Below are 5,405 nucleotides of genomic sequence, written 5' to 3' on the forward strand. Positions count from 1 at the left end.
TTGCAGGATAATGCGCTGGATCAAAAGGTCCATTTGAATTGTAAGGTTGGCAGTTCAAACTCACCAGTCACTCCTTGGAAACCCTACACCGGGTGGCTATGAGTCAGAACTGACTATAATGACCTTGTGGTTCAAACTCTTCTTGCAGTCCAGTACTTATTTTACATTGCCACACCAGAAATTTATCTTGTAGGAGAGGATATTATTTTACCACAGACAGCATTATATGTTAAGATAGATCTTGAAATATTCTTTTTGATGATTAAAAAATGTGACACCATTCCTCTTCAATTTGTAATTCCAGGCATAGTAAGCCATAAAATTGTCAGATTCAAAAGGGCCAATCCAGTCAATTTCAGGTCATTAATGCCCAGGATATTGATCTTTATGTGTTCCATTTCATTTTTGACAACTTACAATTTTTTCTATATTTCTATTTCATATATTCCATGTTCTGATTATTAATGGAAATTTACAGCTGTTCCTCCTCATTTTGAGTTGTGCCCTATCAGTAAATGAAGGTCAGAAAGCCATCACACCCGAGGGGCTCACCTTCTGGCACTACATCTAACAATATTTTGGTGCTATTCTTCATGTATCAATATTCAATATTATGTTACTATCTGACAGTGTTCCACTGTTATTTATAAGGTTTTGGTTTTCTTTATAACGGAATGTCAGAGATACTTTATTTTCACTTCTAAATCCAAAAGTTAGGTATAGTAGAGGTGTAAAAAAGACATCCCGCTTAGACTGATTCACACAATTACTAATGTTTAATCCTGTTTTCAAAGTCCAAGAATGAAAACTTTCAATTAAACACTGAACAAAACACATGTTTGGATAATAATTCTTAAACAGCCTTAAAGAAAAAAATATATATATCATACAGGACCTAAGTTTTCAGTGGCATATATACTAGTCTGGTAGGCTACATCAGTCCTGAATTAATTTTGATTAATTTTTTTTAACTGAACTTTATACTTTTTCTACACCACTATTGCTTTCTTCAACCTCATTTTAATGCTGAACTTCACTTTATGTCTATTTCAATATTCTCCCCAAAATCATCACATAGGAGTTCTCTCTCTGAGGTCTTATCAGATCAGTTTTAAATGGACTGAGATTTAATGTCTTCACTGATCTCACTGATGTCATTCTTAGTATCACTTTCCTTCTATTCTGTGCTTGTCTTCATTCTGTTGTTCTCGACTACTGTACTTCACACTACTATTTTTATCATCAGATCCCCTCTTTTTTTCTTCCTTGGATTTATTTTTATTTTTTTTATCTTGTTCAGTCTCTTGACTTTTGCTTCTGTGCTTATATGACTTTCAATCCCAGCTTTTCTTTTTCTTTTTTAAATGTTATATTGTGAATTATGTGATCATTTACATGGGAGAACATTAGCTTTACATTCATCCTATTGTATATCATTCATTGCCATGGTTATAATCCCCTCAATGCATCATCAACCAACCAAAGGGTATACCCTGCAAGCCTGCCCCACCATCATCAGCACACAGCCCTGCTCTCTCTCTGGGTCTAAAGACCCCAGCTGCTCCATCTCTTCATGTCATCTTCTCTGCCTCCATCTCTGGTGTTACTGCATCTCTGGGTAGGGTCCTACTCTCAGCTCTTCTCCCTTGATGGTCCCAGGGACCTCCGCTCCTACACTGAAAAGTCAATAACTCCCCTCCTTTTGCTACAAAATGTTTACCTTTACATTTCTAATATTCACAATCAGTCCTGATAACAATTATTCTCTACTTTATCAAAAGAGACCTATCTGAAACTCCTTTCATCAGCCCCACCTAGACAGAATGGATACTGGATACTACTCAGTGGAGATTCTATATTCCTTCACACCCTCTGGATCTAGATTCCCTCTTGAAAGCTTGTAAGCCAGTCACTTCTTGCCTTTGTAAACCCCACTCCCCACCTCCAACACACATTTTGGGTAGCCAATGTCCAAGTTGCTCATCCCTGTCTACTCTGTGTATGGAGGGGGTGGGAATGATCCTCACTGTAAATATTTATTTCCCCTTTTGAGCTACTGCATCCATAGGTGTAGGTCAAGTTCATCAAATTGTATCAGATTACTCTTTTTTCCTCTTCTTTCTTCTTCTAGTTGAGCTCTGATCATCCAGTCATTGAAGCCAGGTCAAGTGGATATTATCTGCAAGTGTGGCTGTTCTTGTGCATATGCCTTCTCTTCTTATCAGCTGGACACTTCACTCTCCACTCTAGTCCTCTGTGGCTATGTCACTGACTCTGGGCTCAAGAGTCCCCAGGTCTTGCCACACTGCTGGCCAACCAGGTCTCCACCTGGGTTCACAGGAGTCTATTGAATATTGTACAACTTAGCTCGCAGCTTCATTGCTGATTTTCCCTCATTTCCCCTTATTGATGATGAACGTGGTCACCAATCAGAGCGTGTATTCCCAATGAGTCTTAGTCTTGGAAGGGGGTTTGCCCTGAGGAGATCCAAACACTTGTCTTGATGGCTTTCCAGAGAACAACTTGCTTGTTCTTGTAGTAATCAATCAGACTGCCTATATTGTTTTGTATTTTTCCTGTTGGTCTTTCTTTCAATAAGTATCTTCTGTTCTTCAAGCCACTCCAGGCTGGTCTGTTTGTCCTTTCAAGTGGAAATTTCTTACCTCTGAAGATTCTTGATGCTGCTCAGGTCTTGTGTAATGCAGAGGCTCTGCAGGAAGCCTCCTTCACTGGACACATTGTAGCCCCATTTTAGGTATTCTAATCAGTTACAGGCAGAAGACAGACTTACAAGCTTAAACCCTGTACAGGGTCACTGTGGGTCGGAACTGACTCAACGGCACTTAACAACAACAACAACAAATGGTGATATTTCTGGCTATTCCTTTATCTCCCCCTCAAGTGTCTATTTTATAATGGTAGGCCAGGGAAAACAAGATTGAAAAGACAGCCAAGCATCTTAACATTATTTCCCCCCTTATCCCCATTCCAATCATGTCTCAATCCCTGTATCTCAGAGCCCTGTTGTTCCAAGGTTTGCATGCATAATTATTTACCTCTGTCCCACTTAGCCCATGCATACCTGCCTAATTGTTTTCCCATCCACTTTATTCTTCCATTCCCCTCCCCCTTCTTGTGTATTGCCCCCCTCACTAGCACCCAAACTATCCTGCGTCTATTCCCTGTCCTATGCTCCACCTTCCCCACCTTCCCCTCACCCTTTTCTATCTTTTTCATCTCGTCTCCGAGATCTATCTTTTCTCTCTGATCTATCATGGCTTCGGCTTCTTCATCCATCCCTACCTCTGCTTCTCCTTCTCTCTTGACTTTGTGATCATTTGTGATCCTCAGGTCTGCTGCATCTTCTGTCAGAAGTTCAGCTTGAGTGCATACTACATGAATGACTTTTCTTTCTCTGTCATGGGCCCTTTCTTTTTCTCTTTCTTCCACTTTTCTTCTTTTTCTTTCAGTTCCTTCCTTTCACTCTCTTTTGCTCTTTCTATCTTCTTGTTTTTGCTTCTCCTTGTTTAAACGCTCATCACTACCAGGCTCTTCAGTTCTTTTTCTTAATTTTTGTTTTAATTCTTCTACAATAGCTTTAATTTTGGTATAGCCCATGTGTTATTTGCTCATCAAATGATCATCTAGCTGGGACTATGCATCTCCTACTATCAAACAGGCTCCACATACTTGACAAACTTCCATGTGTTTTTATTGCACAGAAAACCTTGTAATTGTTGAAGTTGTAAATTTATGTGATTCTCTCTCTTCTTTTAACTGTTCAACTAATTTCAGCATTCCCTGGGCTTCTTTGACCTTTTTCTCAGATCCTGATTCTTCAATCTGTTGCAGGAGTACATAGATTTTGTCTGTTAGAAATTAAATTTTTTCTTCATGTTTGCTTGTTGGGCCAGCTGCCCCAGAGGACCGCTGGTTTTGAGATAACCCTAAATGAGCATGGTCTCTTCTAATTCTACATTTTACTTCTGCAAGTTACCTCTAAGTATAGCAGGATATCTCTCTCAGAGCCAACTTTCATAAAAAGGGAACTCTTCTCATACTGTTTTTGTAAATTTTCATCATGAAATGTTCACATGGACCAAGATCAGAACACATATTTGTGAACAACTCCACAGGGTAAAACCCACAGAGATGATATTTACACATGCTCTTGTGGTTCCACTGCACATTGCTGTGCTTTTCATCTGGGACTGGGTTTCGGACCTGGCCCATTAATTTATCCAACAATTATGCAGCCGAAATCATGGTGTTTTTTCCGGCGGCTTCTCCCACCAGCCTTGGCATCCTTCAAACAAAACTCTGGCAATACCACCACCAAGCTCCTAAGCCTGCTCTCAGACCAAAAAGTCTCCTCTACAGAGATGCTGATAAGATCTATTCATAAAGTTTTCATGGTGAAATATACAAAAGCAATCTGCCTCTCCTTTTTTCCTCATCTATCTTGTCTAGAAACCCCGCTGAAACCTGTCCACCATGGATGATCCTACAGATATTCAAAATACCAGTGGCATCACTTCTACCACCAAAGCAACATGCCAGCCACCTCAATACTACAAAATAATAGATGACTTTAAATTGAAATCTTTCACCAAATTGAAGCAGCACTTGAGACACTCACTCATCTATGCCAAGAAATTTCAAAGGCCTGGTCAATTAGCTGGAAGAGATATATATTTGTGTCCTTTCCAAAGAGAAGTGATCCAATGGAATGTGGAAATCTGTAGAGAATATCATTAATATCACATGCAAGTAAAATTTTTCTAAAGATAATTTAAAAATGACTGCAACAGTGCATTGACAGAAAATTGCTAGAGGTTCAAGCTGGATTCAGGTTAGGACATAGAATGAGGGATATCATTGCAGCTATCACATGGATCTTGACTGAAAGCAGACATAACCAGAAAGATATTTACCTTGATGTATTGAATATGAAAAGTCTTTCGACTGTGTGGATCATGATAAACTATGGACAACATTTCAGAGAATGGGTATCCTAAAACACTTAATTATGCTCATGAGAAACATGAACATAAAACAAGAAGTAGTCATTCCAACAAAACAAGGGGAAACAATTGTTTTAAAACCAGAAACGTATGAGCCAGGGCAAACATTCTTTCACCTATCTGTATGCTAAACAATCCATCTGAGAAGCTGGATTATATGAGGAAAAATGTCAGTTTTGGAGGAAGACTTATTAGCAATTTGAGATTTTCAGATGATACATTGTTTTTTTTGTTGTTGTTGTTTTGTTTTTTTTTTTGCTTAAAGAGAGAGGACTTAAAATGCTTACTGATGAAGATCAAAGATCACAGCTTTCATTATGGGCTACATCTCAATGTAAAGAACACAAAAAACTACACCACTGAACTAATAAATAGCATCAA

The 5,405-nt window shown here is 38.8% G+C and overlaps 1 pseudogene; it reads right to left on the bottom strand.

Moving 5' to 3' along the window:
• Positions 1–1,111: 1,111 nt before the first annotated feature.
• On the bottom strand, positions 1,112–4,266 carry LOC102839556 (annotated as a pseudogene).
• Between the last annotated feature and the right edge of the window lie 1,139 nt (positions 4,267–5,405).

The sequence above is a fragment of the Chrysochloris asiatica genome, unplaced genomic scaffold (genome assembly GCF_000296735.1).
Source record: "Chrysochloris asiatica unplaced genomic scaffold, ChrAsi1.0 scaffold00406, whole genome shotgun sequence".
Lineage (NCBI taxonomy): Eukaryota > Metazoa > Chordata > Mammalia > Afrosoricida > Chrysochloridae > Chrysochloris > Chrysochloris asiatica.